Source organism: Manis pentadactyla, chromosome 15 (assembly GCF_030020395.1).
Source record: "Manis pentadactyla isolate mManPen7 chromosome 15, mManPen7.hap1, whole genome shotgun sequence".
Taxonomy (NCBI): domain Eukaryota; kingdom Metazoa; phylum Chordata; class Mammalia; order Pholidota; family Manidae; genus Manis; species Manis pentadactyla.
The window spans coordinates 53,649,313-53,665,636 of NC_080033.1; the positions used below are offsets into that span (position 1 = coordinate 53,649,313).

General features: G+C 45.5%; 1 long non-coding RNA gene across 3 annotated transcripts in view; it reads right to left on the bottom strand.

The window, feature by feature from the left end:
- Window positions 1-16,324, bottom strand: part of LOC118918772 (uncharacterized) — a 478,090-nt gene that overhangs the window by 78,850 nt on the left and 382,916 nt on the right. Inside the window, exon 5 of one of the 3 annotated variants that reach the window (XR_008994008.1) lies at window positions 11,950-12,003. The exons of the other annotated variants lie outside the window; for them this stretch is intronic. This is a non-coding gene — a long non-coding RNA (uncharacterized LOC118918772). The remainder of the gene's footprint in view (window positions 1-11,949; window positions 12,004-16,324) is intronic. 3 annotated transcript variants of the gene reach the window in all.

The following is a 16,324-nucleotide window of genomic DNA, read 5'->3' on the forward strand; positions in this document are numbered from 1 at the left end:
AGAAAAGTGTTTTACTCTATGAATAAGTTTGCAAACTCCAACACGGACAAGATGATCCGCGTGGCACCGTCTGGCTCTGGGTGGATCTTTCCTAATCCAGGGGCAGACACTTCACCCCCAGCAGTAACTCCTGCTTCAAAGCAAAGAACTCCCCTACTTTTTATACTCTTAGGAGCATGTTGTCTGTCCTAAGTGAAATTAACAAAAGACAGTTATTACTTGACACAAGTCCTCTAAGGACTTCCTTTGTCAGCCTGAATCTATGCAGCTCAGTCAGTCTGAGCCAGGCCTTCTAGTGAGCAAACCAGGCAGTGAATCACCCTCCAGCTCACGTACCTTCCAAGCCAGGCTGAGATGACTCCTCCCAGATGCAATTGCAATTTAAATAAAGAATTAAAATGAGGAAATGTCATCCCTACCCAATGCCCTGGGCCTGAAATGATCAAAACTGTCATTTTATTTTCTCCTCTCTTTAAATCACTACTTTAAATTTAATTTCCCACTGAAGTTTCTCTGGCCGACTCATCGAATTTTCTATCAAAATGACCCACAGAAGAATCAGTATACACATTAGCACAGAAGAATGGGCTGACAGGATGGGCCATATCCAAGTGAAAAGTAAAGTAAAGTGGAACAGAACAAACACCAGGAATACAGTAGGCGGAATAGTGAGATGACTGGTATGTTGTCCACAAATTCCTGCACACGTTGGCTAAATCCTTAGCTTCCCCCAGAGCATCTCACACCCACAACCCCAAGAAACTTCCAGTTCTCCAGCTTTCCTTGGAGGACCAGGGTCTGATGCCAACACTTCTGTGTCCCCTGACCCCACCCTCTGTAGCTAGAATCTGGTTTATGAACGAACACCCAGGGCCACTTTCGGTGGAACAGGAAGTTTCAGAGGGCAAAAGACAAAAAGCAAGGATGGCATAAAAAATAGAGTTGAGCCTGCTGATGTCATTTCAGTAATGACAAATGCATGGTCATGCACCTGTTTGGTGGATTAAATGTATTTGTTTATTACCAGGCACTTCGCTTGAGGCAGGGTTTAGAGGGATGAATATAAGATGGTCTGGTCGGGCCCAGTGGGGTAAGTACAGGCTTCAAAGCAGAGTACTGGGTTAGTTCCTAGTGATTTCTAGATATATAATTTGTAGGTGAACTACCTTGGGCCAGTGAGAGTTTCTCTAAGCCTCTGTTTCTACACCTGTAAAACATTCACCTTCAGGTGGCTGTGAGGATACAGTACCATTAGCCTCTTCTGATCCTTTCTGGAAAAGTGTGGAATATACAAAAAATGAGATGGCTGAGGCAAGAGAAAAGCATCAGGGAGAAATGGGGAACTGCTGGATTTCAGATATGGCAATGTCATTATCTGTGTTACGGCAACGTGAATCATCCACCCATTCCATGCTCTGATACTGGAAGGTGCCATGCAGGCAGGTGCCAAATGCCTAGACCTGCAGACCTTTAATGCATGCTTATAGAATTCCTTAGAAATTCCTGTTATTTATAAGCTTCGTTTTTGTATTTATTAAGTGCTCCCATTCAGTCAGGAGACATTTATTTTGCATTTACTTCGTGCAAGCATTGCTAAGGCTTGTGCTAAATAAAGATGAAAACAGTCAGGGCTTCTGCCCTCAAAAGACTCACAGTTTGCTGGAGGAAACATGGCCATGAAGTAAAGTCCTCTTCCAGGGCCTTAGTACTCTAAGTGAGAATAAAGGAAAAAATTCTACCTGGAACAATAGAGAAGGCTTTGCAGGTAGCATGCCCTCTGAAGAGCTGGTGGGCTGAGGAAGGAAAGATGGGAAAACTCTTCCAGCCAAAGAGAGTGGAATATGCAAAGAAATGGACTAGCAACTTGGTGGGCCCACTTGGGAAAGAGCCATGGAATCAAGAACGGCTAGTATCAACGTTACAAGAAGAGACTCTACAGTAAACAAGACGAGTCAGCTGGCTGAATCCGGGTTGAATGAAGGCTCTCTGGAGCCAGGCTCAGTAGGAGAAGCCGGGTGACCTGGGACCTTTCAACGCTTCCAAGCAGAGAAGGTGGTATGCTCTGATCACAAGTCTGATGGCAAGGTGATGGATGCAGAGGTCACCCTTCGGGGCCAGCACCCCGACACCCATTCCCAGGAAAGAGGTAGAGGTGTTTCCTGGACTCTGTCCATTTTCTACCATATTAGGAAATTCATCCTGAGAAAGCACATTCCTTCTGGGTTCACCCCATGATTAGCATTTTGTACCAAAAATAAAAAAGCAAAACCAAAAACCCTTCAAAGTGGAATTTCTTCTCTTGCCTTGGCCCAACTCAACTGCAGTTGGTTTTCATTTATTTCCGTGTGTACTTTGGAACCGGAGCCGTGCGCTTTCCCAGCTACTCCCGCCGCCTGGGGTGTGTTATTTTGTGGGGGCGGGGGCTCTGACTCGTCCCCTGCTCCCACCTCTTTCTCCACATTGTAAAATCAGATTATTAAAAAGGGGGCCTCTGTCTGCAGAGAGTGAGAGGGGAGAGCCTGAGCCCTTTCTGCTGGGTCACTAACCAAAGGGCCTGGGGGCAGTGAGTCCCTTCAGCCAGGAACTGCAAACTCGAAAACCAGGTGGGGGGACGGTTCCCTGAAGCAGCCCCCTCTATTTGGGTCACTTTTTGGGGCAAGTTTAATCAAGATGGGATGTGTGACTTCAAAACAGCTGGGAAACATTACAGGTCAAAAGTTTAAATCAAGTTAAGAGCCATTGGAATGTGCAAGCCCCGTGTGTTTCTGATCTCTGTCTCTTGCTCTAATCTGCACAATGCTCCTTGCAGATGAAACGTCTTTATCAGGGCTGGTGTTGACGCACTGGCCCAGGAAGACACATTTGGGAGGGCAGGGCTGCAGAGGCTATCTGAGGGGTAGCTTATCTCCTAGGAAAATAAAGATGGAGCCGACCCTAGGTGAGAATACAAACAAAGGACATGTAGGGTCAGAATACTGAAACTGAAAAGATCCTTGCAAAGCACTAAAACCCCTTCATTACAAATGTGAAAATAGGTCCAGAGAGGTTAAAAGCCAGCTCAGAGTCACACAGCACTTAGTGGCTTGGGCACGGAAGGCAAATGTATTTAGATCAGGCCACACCCCTGCCCTAAACCCAAAGGCTTAGGTTGCCATTAGGATGAAATGAAATGTCTCCAGCCTGTGAGGCCTCGGGTGATCCGGCTCCCACCACTGCTCTGTTTGCTGGGATCACATGCCACTTTCCCACCATCCTCAGGGCAGATTGGCTTCTTTTTTGGTTCTATAGATTTGTGAAGTCTTCTCCCACTTCTGCGCTTGGGGACTTGCTATTCCTCCTTTCTAGAAGTTGTGTTTCCCCCTCTGCTCCTTCCTCTCTCAACTGGAAGGTGAACACCACTTCCTCAGCGAGGCCTGATGAAGCCATCCAGGGTGGTTGCCCCCACAGTGCACTCCCCTAGGCTGGCCCCGGTCCCTCCTGGCACCTGGCCTCCCGTTGTCTCAGTGACTATTGCCCCTCCCATCAAAGTACCTGATGGTGGAAACCTTATGGGCTTTGCTATTATATCCTGGTGTCCAACACATGACAGTTGTTTGACATGTATTTGATTAATAGATTCATCAGTCAACCAGTTAGACAATTAGTGAATTCAAAGATAGTCTCTTACTGTCTCCTTAACGATTAAGCACTAGGATGTGTGGAGATCAAAGATGGCCACAAATTATTTGGTGGGGCAGGGGGGAGGCCTCTGTCCCTCCCCTTGATTCTAGGTGGATTCTGTGACTGTTTGGTTAATAGAAAAATGTCAGAAGTGGCCTGTGCCACTTTCCAAATGTTAAGAGACAGGCAGCTTCCACTTGCAGTTGCCTCTGGAAGCCCGGAGCTGCCATGTAAGTAGTCTGGCTACCCTGAGATGGTCACTATCTAAGGGGCTCTGGGCAACAGACCCAGCTAAGCCCACCCTCCCAGACATCCCTGAGTCCCCCAAGATGCCAAGTATGAGAATGAAGTCATTTTGTTCCCCCACCCCACAAACAAGCCCAGCCATCAGTTGAACACCACCAAGTGACCTCAGCCAAGGCCACAGGAGCAGAAGAAACACCTAGCTGAGCCCTGCCTGAATTCTGTCTGAAATGGGGTGGCTTTCAGCTGCTGAATGGCAGGGTGGCTGACTGTGTAACACCAGGGAACTGCAACAGGGCTCACAGCCAGATGGTGTGGGTCCAAATACTAATCCCAACATTTGTTAGTTAGCTGGATCACCTACATGTTGATTTTCCTTAAGCATTGACAGCTGGATCATCTGCAAGCAGGGCATACTGGGACTCCCCACCCGAAGAGTTGTTAGGGGATTCGATGACATCTATGTTGAGGACATTGCACAGTGCCTGGCTAGTGAAAACAACAATCAATAGGCCTTTAGCTGACATTGTTTGTATGCTCTTTGACCTACCATTGTAACTAAGTAGAACTCTTTCATATATGTCAGGAGAAAAGAGATTCCAGGCATTCAAATTACAACACTCACTTCCCATTAATTCATCCCTATGTCTCATGACCAAAGGGAAAAATCCCAAACTCATTATGATTTGCAAAGCTCTCACCCTGCTTATGTTCAGATCATTGTCTCCAGTGGCTCCTTCCCTCAAATCCTGTGCTTAGCCATACTTGTATACCCACATGCACACACTCCCAACACAACAGGAGGGAAGTGGATAAATATTTCCACAGTGTATTTTTCTGGGTAGAGAAATTACAGGCATATTTGTTTCCTTCCTTGTGATTTTTCTGTATCTTCTAAATCTTCTACCAAAAAAACACAAAAAACTACCTTTATTTTCATAAAATGTAGTAACAAAACAGGAAGTGACAATTTCCTCTACTTGAAAATCAAGACCCTATTTTATTTCTCTGTCTTCCTCATGGAATCCACTAGAATGTCTCTTGTATTATTGAAAGAAAGAAAGAGGAATGAGCAACAATAGTATAAAGTTCACTGTGAGTAGATAGACCGAGTAGCCTCTACCCAAAAAACATTTTATAAATAACATTTATAAAAATGTAAAGTTGAGAAGTTCTCTTTGTTTTTTTTTATCTTTAGTTTTCGCTGTTTTTTTTTTAAAGATACTTACAATGAAGCCTTTTTTTTTAATGGAGAAACCCTTTTGTGAAGTGATGAATCATCCTGCGATTTGTTATTTTGTAAGGCCAGAATTGCCCAACTTTCCTAAAATGAGTTTCTCTTTCTGCATCTATGTTTATAAACTAATGATAGGCTCTTAAACATTCATTTGGCAGCAAGGAAGTTACAAGACAGGGTGCTATATATTCTGGTTAGGAGAATTCAGTTTAACCAAATACAAACTGCTTCCCACACCCCAAAGGGAGATGAGGTGTTTGGGAACACTCAACTCCGGAGTACAGATTTGTAGCCACAGACATTTCTTCTCTGGGGGCAGCAAGTGAACCGATTCAAGGTGGCAACAGCCTCTTGGGCTTTGCCCAGGCACGGCACCCATCTTTCTGGAAGTCCTCTCCCTCTGCATTTCTTTCACCTGCCTGGCTTACTGGATTCAAAGGCTTTACACCTCCAACTCTCACACATTTTCTAAATAGGTTACTAGTTCACGTGCTAGATTTGTGTGCTCTCATCGATGCACCAGCTTAGTGTAACGCAAATCAGCCCAGCCTCTGTGAGATGAATTCAATGAACGGGGAAATTGCTGCCAAGTCTTGGTGCCTGCAGTCTCTCCCAGAGCCCGTTTTGGATTCCTTTTGCATTAGCAACCAAAGCTGACTTCTCCCAGCATCCTAGCACAACCACCATCCCCTGCTCGCCTGTATTATCTCAGAAGACTTTCTGACTCTTTAAGTCAGCCCAACAGCCTTCTTTTTTGGTCATTTCTCATCACTTCGATCTATAAATATTAATTACAAACCTCATATTTTAAAACCCCTTTGAGCATATTAACTATTTAGCCACATAAATCAATCCCAAACTAATCTTAGTGGCTCATCATACTTTTACAAGTTCCAGAACTTTCTATTTTAGCTACCACTCTTCACTGTTTTTGCCACCGAAGTTATTTAAGACTTTTTCAATCTACTAGGCCCATCTTTAGATAAAGGAACAGAAAGGGAAGAACAGAGAGAGGGAGAAGAGAGACGTCTTGCCAGTGGGTTTCAGCCCCAGGCAAGTTCGCTATGGATCCAGTGTGACCAAAGAGAAAGAACAGGCTGCCCGCAGTGGAGGAGTGTTTCAGCGGCTGCACCTACGGATGCGGAGGACTTCACGTGTCCCCTAGTGGATGTGTGGTCCAATGCGGCTTGCCTCCTAGAGGACTGGGCCCCACCCCAAGACTGGGGAGGGGTGGAGGACTGGGGTCCACCACAAAAGAAAGAAAATTTGTCACTGGCTGAAATGGTGTCACTATGAAGTGCTGTGGAAATAGTAAAGGCCCGAGAGGAAACAGCACGAGAAGCAGCAGCACCACGAGTGTGCAGGCTGCCAGGTGCTGCGGGGCAGGCTCAAGCACAAAAGGAAATATGGTCTGCTTCTCGAAGGAAGAATTTAAAGGGTCCCGTGAGGGTCACAAGGACCCAGATGTGGGTTGGTTTGAAAGGGCAGGAGCAGACGGAAAGAAATTGGATGATTGCAGCTGTGGCCGCGATTGGGACCGGAGTAGAGGTTCCGGCTGCTGAGGACGAAGCAGAAGGCAGACATAAAGCAACAGGAGCTGCCTGTGGGTCTGCAAGACATTTTGCTGGAGAGGCTGGAGAAGAGCCCTGCCTGGTGCTCTGGGCAACACGGTGGCACTGCTGCAAGGCTGCAGGAGGGCAGAGGCTGGAGTGGTGGCAGCGCCGAGGACAGAGGCCCAGAGGATGGCTGTGCAGGAAGACTGTGCAGAGAGGCCCAGAGGCAGAGACCGGCTTGCTGTGTGCAGACTCGCTCTGAGTGAATGGGATTTTAGTGATTGATCTGCCACTGTGGAAATAAAGTTGGGTATAACCCTTTCACCCCAAGGATGTTCTACTGTCATTTCTTTGGTCACATTGAATCCATAGTGAATTTGCCCGGGGCTGAAACCCATTGGCAAGACAGGAGAGGAAGAAGTAGGGGAGAAGGAGGGGTGGAGAGGAGGGAGAGAGCTGGGAGAGGAGAAAAGGGGAGGCCTGGAGAACAGGATGAACCCTGTGGGGACAGGAAGATCAGAGACCGACTTGTGATTCTCCCCTTGGCCTTGGGAATCTTGAGCAAGCCCCTTGCCCACTCCGGGGGCTGGCTTCATTTAGAAGGTATCTCTAGCATCTTCTTACTGGCAAATTGTATCCTCCTATAGTAAGATCCAGAGTTTTCTCTCTTCGTTACCAACATCCTTCTAAAAGGACCCCCAGGTTGCACAGCATTGCTTTGTACCTCTTTTCTAAGCACTCACCAGAGAAAGTCAAGGACTCCAAGATGGGGCCCAACCCTTGCTTCAAGACTCACTGGGGGTGCAGGCTCTGCGAGTGCTGTCTCTGCAGCATGTCCATGCAGCCCATACATGGGACAGTTAGCTTCCAGGGTGTACCTCCTAGTTCTGTGAAGACCACGTGGCCACTGCAGGAGTACCTGGAGAGGTCCTAAAAGCATTGATTGCTTTGCAAAAGCCACCTCAAGAAGCTTCCAGGAGCCTGGGGTGTGGGGAAAGGAGACAGTGCGACAGCACAGCTGGAAGGCCGAGTCAGGCTGGGGTGGGCTCGCCCCCACCCACCCTGCAGGTGTTCGGCATTAAATCGGGTGCCTCACCTCCCTGAGAGGCATTTCCCTCACCTCTGAAGTAAAGAGTCCTCTACGTGCTTCACCTGGTTGTTATCCACGGTAACAACACCGCTCAGCCCCTGACTCATAGTCAGTGTTCAATAAATGGGAGCTTTTATTATTACCACATTTCCTCCATTCTGAGACACCACTGATTGGAAGTCAAAGCATCCATTTAGTAACTTCTCAGGGCGACAAACAGTATACGAAACACACGTTCCCATTTTAAGACATCACAATTTCAACACTATTAAAAGATAAAAAGATGTGCCTTAAAAAAATCAATCAAATATGGTCTTATAATTGTCACATTTTGGAACCACTTTAAGGTATTTGTTATGTCCTTTTTTTTTCCCATTTCTTTTGGTTTTCGCCAGAGGACATAAGTTCCATGAGGATGAAGAAATACCTGTTCACCACTGTGCTCTCAGGCCTAGTGTAAGTGTCAAGTGAACATTTGTTTGATAAGATGGTTTAATGTCATCTTAATATGAGGCGGTTACTGATTAAAGCCCCACTCACTGTGCCATTGGTTCATTTAATGAAACTTTTCCTCACGTCCTATATCCAGTCAACTTTGTGCCTCACTGGCCTTGGGAGAAGGGTTTGTTTTAGTGTGTAATTTGCTGAGAATCGGCATTGTCCTTGAACAATCCACATTAGAAATGAGGCTGAAAGCAAACAACAAATGCGGAGTGTCCACCATAACCCCTGACACAGAGGTAGCAGTCATAAATCACACTTGAAATTGAACGCAGAACAAGGTACAGGAGTGGACCTAGTCAGCTTAAAGTGTGCTGCCAGCTTGAATGTCCTTTGCAATGTGTAGGTGTGCATTAGACGTCTGTGAAATCAACTTGAATTTCTCCCTCAGTTTGCAAATCAGAAAAATAAACACTGAAGTAATCCCTTCAGTGCAAATGACTTTTAATTGCCCATTCAGAAATCAAAACATCCATTCATTTGATTAGCAAGTATTTATTGAAGGGCTGTTATGGGCTGGGCACGAGCCAGGGTGCTGGGGGTAAGAAGCAGTCTAGGATGGCCTAGAGGATGGGATGAGGGAGACTCCCATATACACAGATCACTGCTCCAAGTCAGATAGGAAGAAGCATTGTCTCAGGGCTCTCAGATTAGGAGCAGGGAAGATTTTTGAGAGGAGAGAGTGTCAGTCCCATCAGACTGACTGGAGAGGGCCATTTCTGATATTGCCTCACTCCAGCCCTTTCAGAAGGTTCACTGCAGCATGAGCTGAATCCCAGGTCAGGGGACTCATCAGACACCACATGATGCTCTATGGTCTTGGTTGAAAATGAAATGGATTCTTATTGACAGGAAAGCAAATTTTATGCATTCCATTGTCTTGGGAGAGTTGGGGGACATAATTACACAAATAAAAGTTACCTTTAACTTACCACAAAATAATTCTAAAGTAATCAGTATTAACAAGAAATTGGGTCCACTTACCCCAGTCACGGGAAATTTGACAAGAGCCTGTGTCAGGCAGCACTGTTCTTTAATGGGATGAAGACAATCCCTTAGCGGGCCAAGAAGGCAGTCTCAGTGTCCGAACAAGGATGCAAGAACTGAGCCAAGGAGAAAGGCCTCAGTCCAGCTCTCAGACCAGCACTCACTAGGCAGGAGCTGGTGACCAGGGGGGATGACATGAGGAGCCTTAGGACGTCAGACGAGGCTGCACAGAGACCGGGGCAACATGATGGGAACATGATGGCCTTGGGCTGATCTTCAACCATGAGAAGAAATTCAATATTGGTAGAAAGGGAGGAAGGCCACGCCAAGCTGAGAGCACTGGAGCAGCTAAGGGGCGAGACCCCAGCATGGCACCAGGACACAGACAGGAAGTTGGCGGTAAGAGGAAAAGAGCTGACAGGAGCTGGGGCAGGTGGATCTGATTATAGGAGAGGCTGGGAGTTGTGTTGCTTAGTTTCGGTTGGCATGGAGGATGAAAGTTTTGAGCAGGCATGTGATACAATTTGTACAATGTGATACAGGTTTGTTCCAGGAAGGCAATTCCTGTGGTGATGAAGCTCCGCTGGGAGAGATGAGGAATACTGAAGGGGAACAGTTACAGCAGAAGTCCAGGTGATGGGTGGCAGGGTCAGCCTTCAGATACCGAGGGGTGGATGGATGGGCCTCAGGGCCAATCGGATGAGGAGGAAAAGTCCAAGGAAAACACCCTGGCCTGCTAAATTCCTAGAGTGAAAAGATCACTACCCGCTTCCGTTCACCTACAGGAATGTTCTGGAACACTCACAAGAGCACCCTCCATAACGGCCACATGGAAATTACCCAATAACGATGATTCAACCGAATACCATACGGCTCTGAATAGGAAAGATCTCCAACAGAATGGCCAACATGGCTGAGGTGAACAGAGCAGGCCCTCCATGTACCCACCAAAAAAATTTTAAAAAAAACAGAGTCTATACTCCATCATTCCATTTATGTTAAATTCAAAACCAGGCAAATAAATCTGTGGTGTGAGAAGTTAACGACAGAGGTCACACTCGGGTGGGGCTCATGGCAGGTCGTGGCGAGGGAGCACGGGCCTCCCCAGGGTGAGTGCAGGCCTTCTAGCCCCAGGGCCTGGGCACGCAGGCAACCATCCGCAGAAGGTGAAACTCCATCCAGCTCTGTGTGTGTTATCTCTGTGTGTGCACTTTGACGCAAATATATTACACGTAAAATAAAAATTTAGAAAAAGGAAAGTTATCCTTATTTGTAGTGCCGAATATGCAACATTAAAGCAATTTCAACAATAAAACAACGACAGTAATGCCTTCCTTTTGGGGAATGCTAATCCTGTGTGCTAGAAGCTGGTAGGTGCTGACAGCAGCTTTGTGAGATCGATTTTAAATCCCAATTTTACAGGTAAGAAAATGGGGGCACTGAGATATCAAAAAATGCCCAAAGCCACTACTATTCTCTAGACCCAGAGGGGGACTGGAATGCAGGAAGCCCTGTCTTGGGACTCCCCTGTCCCACAAGAAATGTGGCTGTGACTATTCTACTTTAGGCACTGAATCTGCTAAGTCCATAAGACCCTACCTCTCTAGAAGAAGCCAGGTCTTTCACCCACATACTCCCAACCATGTGGGTTATCGACGAACAATTTCGGTGTATCTCATTATGCTTACTTCCACAATCTCAGACCTCTCCAGCACACACCTTCCTTAGGAAATTTTCAATCAAACAAATGAATTCAACCCACAAGAGCAAACACATTTTGGATAGAACAGTCATCTTTTTTAATCAATTTCTGTGTTGCCTCTGTAAACCAGCAGCCCAAAGGTACTATTTCTGAAAGCATTTTGCAATGGAAGATTTTGCCGAGTGCTATTTAGTATTATCATTATTATCCTTGTTATTAATAATAATGACTTACAGAGCAGTTTGAGGAGGCCCTGCTATTTAGAGACTAGGAACGCCGAACCTGATTTGATATTTAAGTCAGCAAGTGTAACAGGAGGAGGAGAGGGAAGGGGAGAAATTAAAACAGACAACTCTATCTTGGGCAGACATCTACCTTCAGGGACCAAGAAGCAGGTAATTTGAAGAAGAGATTCAGCAAAAATGAGACCCAAGGGCAGATATTTCCTCCACTAGGTCACCGCAAAAGATGCGGTCTGCTGAAACTCACTGAACCCAGCCAAAGGCTGTAGCGCCTTGACAAAGTAACTTCCGGCAGGTCGGTGTCCCAGGAGAGTATTCAAAGCAGTTCTACAAATAAGAACACATGGCGGCCTTTGCACGAATGCTGTGAGCTAGACAGGGGTGGCATAGCTTACACCTCCACCACTACCATGCGTGCAAAGGCACTGAAGCCTGGGAGGACAGTGACCAGATGTCTACACCGAAAGCCACCCTGGCCCCTCTCCCATGGAACAATACCACAGCAGGGGCCATCCTGGAGGCGTTCACAGCCATCACCGATGAAGCTACTTGGCAATCTTGTGAAGGATCAAAATTCCAGAGTTGCATTCTAGACCTCGGGGTAACCCAGGAACTTATAATTGAAAATTAAAACTTTCCCCCAAAAATGACAGAAATAAAAGAAGAACTCAGGTCTTCAGAATGGCAGACTTGTTTGGAGTGCCACAAAAGATGAATAAACTGAAAACCCTTACCTCACATCCTGGTGAACGTCCAGACTTGCAAACATGAAGAGAAAAGCCTGAAATCTTAAAGGGAAGAAAGGCATTATCTTCCATGGGACAGTGATCAGATTCCTTTGAGGGAGAATATTGTTCAGTTATACACCCAGACAGCATACATACATTTCTGCAAACAGTATTTCCTGCAAAACCATAAAATTGAGAATATGCCTCAACCAAGTGAAAAGGGAATTCAGGGAAAACAGAAAAGGAGTCCAAGAAATCCAAGGAAAAATGGAAACTAAACCCAGAGGGGAGTAAAATGAAATCTCAGTAAGACAAGAGTACAGCAAAAAGCAATCAGTCCCAATGGGAGCAGGAAGCCGACAGGTGCAGGAAACAACATCTTCAGGTGGGAAGGAGACACTGGTTTTTCATCTGTATAATGAAGAACCCACAACATCTTAATGGGAAGATGAAGGCATAGATTTTTCTCTGTCAATAATAAAAACCAAATGAACCCCCCAGAGAAACAAAATAGGCACACAAAAGGCATGGGCTGCCTATGAAAAACTGAAATGCAGCCTATTTTGGAGGAATTCTTTGGGTATAAGAAAGACAGCTGTTATATTTTTCCCCCCTATTCCTTCCAGAGGTGTGACCACATAACAGCAAGTGACGTGGACGCTGAAAGGCCACAGACATACTGGCTCTGAGGCCATGGACTGGGCCCAAACTCTGCCTCTGCCACTTGGTAGCTCCGTGACCTTGGAAAAGCTACTTACCCTCTCTGTGCCTCTCCTCTGTAAAATGTCACCTGCCTCACAGGACTGTTACAGAGATTAAATGAGCTAATCTATGTAAAGTATTTAGAATGGTAACTGACTTACAATATGCATGCAAATAGTAGGTGTTATAATTATTAGTACAATATTAAAATATAGAAAGAATAGTCGCTTTTGTGTTTTGAAGGCTATTGTTAAAATTAGCCTCTTAAAACAAATAAAGTTAAAACAGAATTAAGTATCAAACTACATATAAAAGGGAAAAATGACAATATATCTGACAAAGCAGGGGCAGAGGAAAGAGATGTTGCAGGAGGGAGAAGGGGATTGGTGACTCCTTCATCTCAGGTGGAAGTAAGTAGACTGCCTCACCTAAGTAGATTAAGCAATGAAGAGTTTAAGCACCAATATATAATTTAAAATAATTCATTAATAAATTAATTGCAGTTTTAAAAATTATTATTTAATTTCTCATTGATAATTATTTGAGTATATATTTTTATATAGCTTATATTACATTTATAATTACAAAATGAATCAATCCACTAATTTAAAATAATAAAGCAAACACTAAATATGATATGTGTGAATAACACAAAGCAGGTGGTGGAGAGGGAAGGTGAGGTGGAAGTCAGCCGTGACTTCTGACCCTTGCAGAGTACTCGTGATGTGCCAGGCATGGTTCTCAGAGCTCTACCTTATATTATCCCATTTAATTCCCTAAACCCTAAAAGTTAAATACTCTGTTAGGATGGTGATGATCATTTTGCAGAGGAGAAATCTGAGGCAGAACTAAGTAGCTCCCCCAGGTCACATGGTAGGGAAAGGCGGTGGCCCTTAGCAGCTGCCTTCCGGCACCTCTAAGAGCACTCATCGTTCCCAGTGGGGAGGTAGGGACTGCTTACATGTGTGATTTGGTGTTCAAGTGGCAAATGCCAGAGGGAAGATGAGCAAGTGTAGTGGGAAGAATCATGTCCCACAGAAATGTCACATCTATCCAGTGTGACCTTGTTTGGAAACAGGGTCTTTGCAGATGTAATTAAGATGAGGTCATACTGGATATGGGCAGGTCCTAAATCCAAGGACTGGGGTCCTTATGAAAAGGGGGAAAGAAAATCCAGATCCAAACAGGGAAGAAGCACATGTGACAACAGGCAGAGATCAGAGTGACACAGCTACAAACCAGGAAACAGATTTGGGAAAGCCAGCAGAAGCTGGGAAGAGGTGAGGAAGAATTCTTCCCAGAGCCTTAGAGGGAGTGTGGCTCTGTCAGCACCTTGATTTCACGCCTCTAGACTCCAGAATGGTGGCAGAATAAACCGCTGTCGTTTCATGCCTCGCAGTCTGTGGGGCTTTGTTATGGCAGCCTTAGGAGACTGTGACTACAACTAACCAAACATTAAGTAGACATGGTCAAAATGAGTGGAAGAAAGGAGAATTTGACCTTACACTTAACAGCTTTCTGTACTTTTAAAGATACTAACATGTGTGACTCTTTGTGGTAGACAGACTTGAAAGTGGACCCCGTACCCCCTCCTCCTGGTATTCACACCACTGTGCAACGACCTCCTCTTGAGCATGAGTAGGACCTGTGACTTGCTTCTAACCAGCAGAATACAGCAGAGGTGACAGGATGTCACTCCCATGACTGCATTATTTGAGTCTGCAATGCCCGTCTTGTAGATTCTCTCCCTTGCTGGCTTTGATGAAGCAGGTGGTCACGTTGGGGAGGCCCACACCACAAGGAACAGAGGCAAATCTCTAGCCAACAACTATCTAGAAAGGTGGTTTCTGACCCACGGCCAGCAAGAAACTGAGTTCCCAAATCCAACAGGTTGAACGGAGCTGAATTCTGCCCACAACCACATGCACTTAGACAGAGTCCTCCCAGTCCAGCCTCAGATGAGACCACCGCCCCACTGTTGCCCTGTGAGACCCTGAAGCAGAGGACTCAACCCACTATGCCCCCAGAAACAGACATACTACAGGTAATAAAGGCATGTTTTAAGCCACTAGATTTGTGATAATACTCTTAGGCACCAATAGATAACTAACATTCTCCTTTAATTAAAAAATAGTCATAATAATCAGACTTGGAAGATTTTTCAATTAGCAAGGGTTTGCTATAATAAAAAATAAATTTAAGACAAATTACTCTGATGATCAGTCAGGTTTTGAAATAACTCCTTAGCCCAGAGAAGTGTAGAGGCTTGGGCAAGATCACAGAGGCTAAACAACATGGACAGGTTCACACAGATCATTAATGAACTGAAATGTCATGGAAGCACACCCATTCCCATTGAGTCCCCATCTTCCATCTCATTGATGCCTATAGAATGACAACTGGCTTTTTTTTGTTGTTAGTAGCAAAGAGCAAGATAATTACTCAAATCAAGGGCAAAGATTCAGTCTTGTTTTAGACTATATTCATGGCAAGCACTATTCCCAACATTACCCCCAGTGCCTGGGAGCGGAAATGTTTTAAACAGACACTTATTAGACAATTTTTTTGACAGCTGCCGCCTTTGCAATTACTGTAGTATAATTTTTTTCTTCTGAATAGCTCCAGATTTGTTTTTGTCTGAGCTGAGGTGGAAAATTGAGAAATAACGGATTCAACAAGAATTGACTTTATTAGGAATATAAATGTATTACACATGCTGTGTATTAAAAACTCATTGCTTTTATATCGGCCCTGCACACTGCACACTACTTTTATGAGTCCCTAGTCCCTGGTGTTCCCCCTTTTATACTGTTCCCATCAGCTTTATGTTCTTCAGTCCCTGTCACATGGAGGAAATAAATGGTTAAAAATCTAAGTGCTCATCAGACCCAAGCCAGAGTTCATAAATGAAAGTGGGGAGGCTTCGGTAATTTAAGATATTGCTGTGAGCTAGTGTTGCCCAAAATGATGCACTTACTGAACCATAAACAAAAGCAATTAAGATGAGGTGTTGATTACTACGAAGAAATGCTCCCCAACGGTAGAGAGAAGCACGGCTGCAGAGGGAGGCTCATTTGCATAAGCATCTCTGGAACCCTGGGATGTCCAGGGAGGGCTGCAGGGCTGGGCTTTGTAAAGCATCCTGACGTCTCCTGGGAAGAATCCTGAGAAAGCCCCTGGAACGTTCTGCACAGGGAATCCCAGCTAGTCAAAGTGGGGAGAGAAAGGCTGACCATGTCTTTATGGCACAGCCAGGAAGCAAGTCGCTCTGAGAGGGGTGGAAGGCATAAGGCACGAGGCCAACCACAGTCGGAATGTGAGGCTGTTGAATTCTACTTGGCAAAGTATTGCCTCAGCCCAGAACTGATGAATTCATTGGAGAAAGCTGCAAGCTCAGAGAAAGAGACCTTCTGGTGCTATCTTTAGTGTCCAGGCCCTCCCAGGGTGGCCAAAAGGCAGCTCTGATTTGAAAAGCTGAGCAAAAAAGAAAAGGCTGGACCAACAGCCGGCAGAGCACTGGCTGCTGCCTGGGTGCAGAAGTGGCAAGAACCACAGACGCGAGGATGTATTCGAATTGCTGCAGAGGATAGAAGCATGAAGGGATGGTTAGAAACCCAGAAAGCCAGGTGACAGGTGCGGACAAATACATAGCAATAGCCAACCACAGCCAGAGCCACAC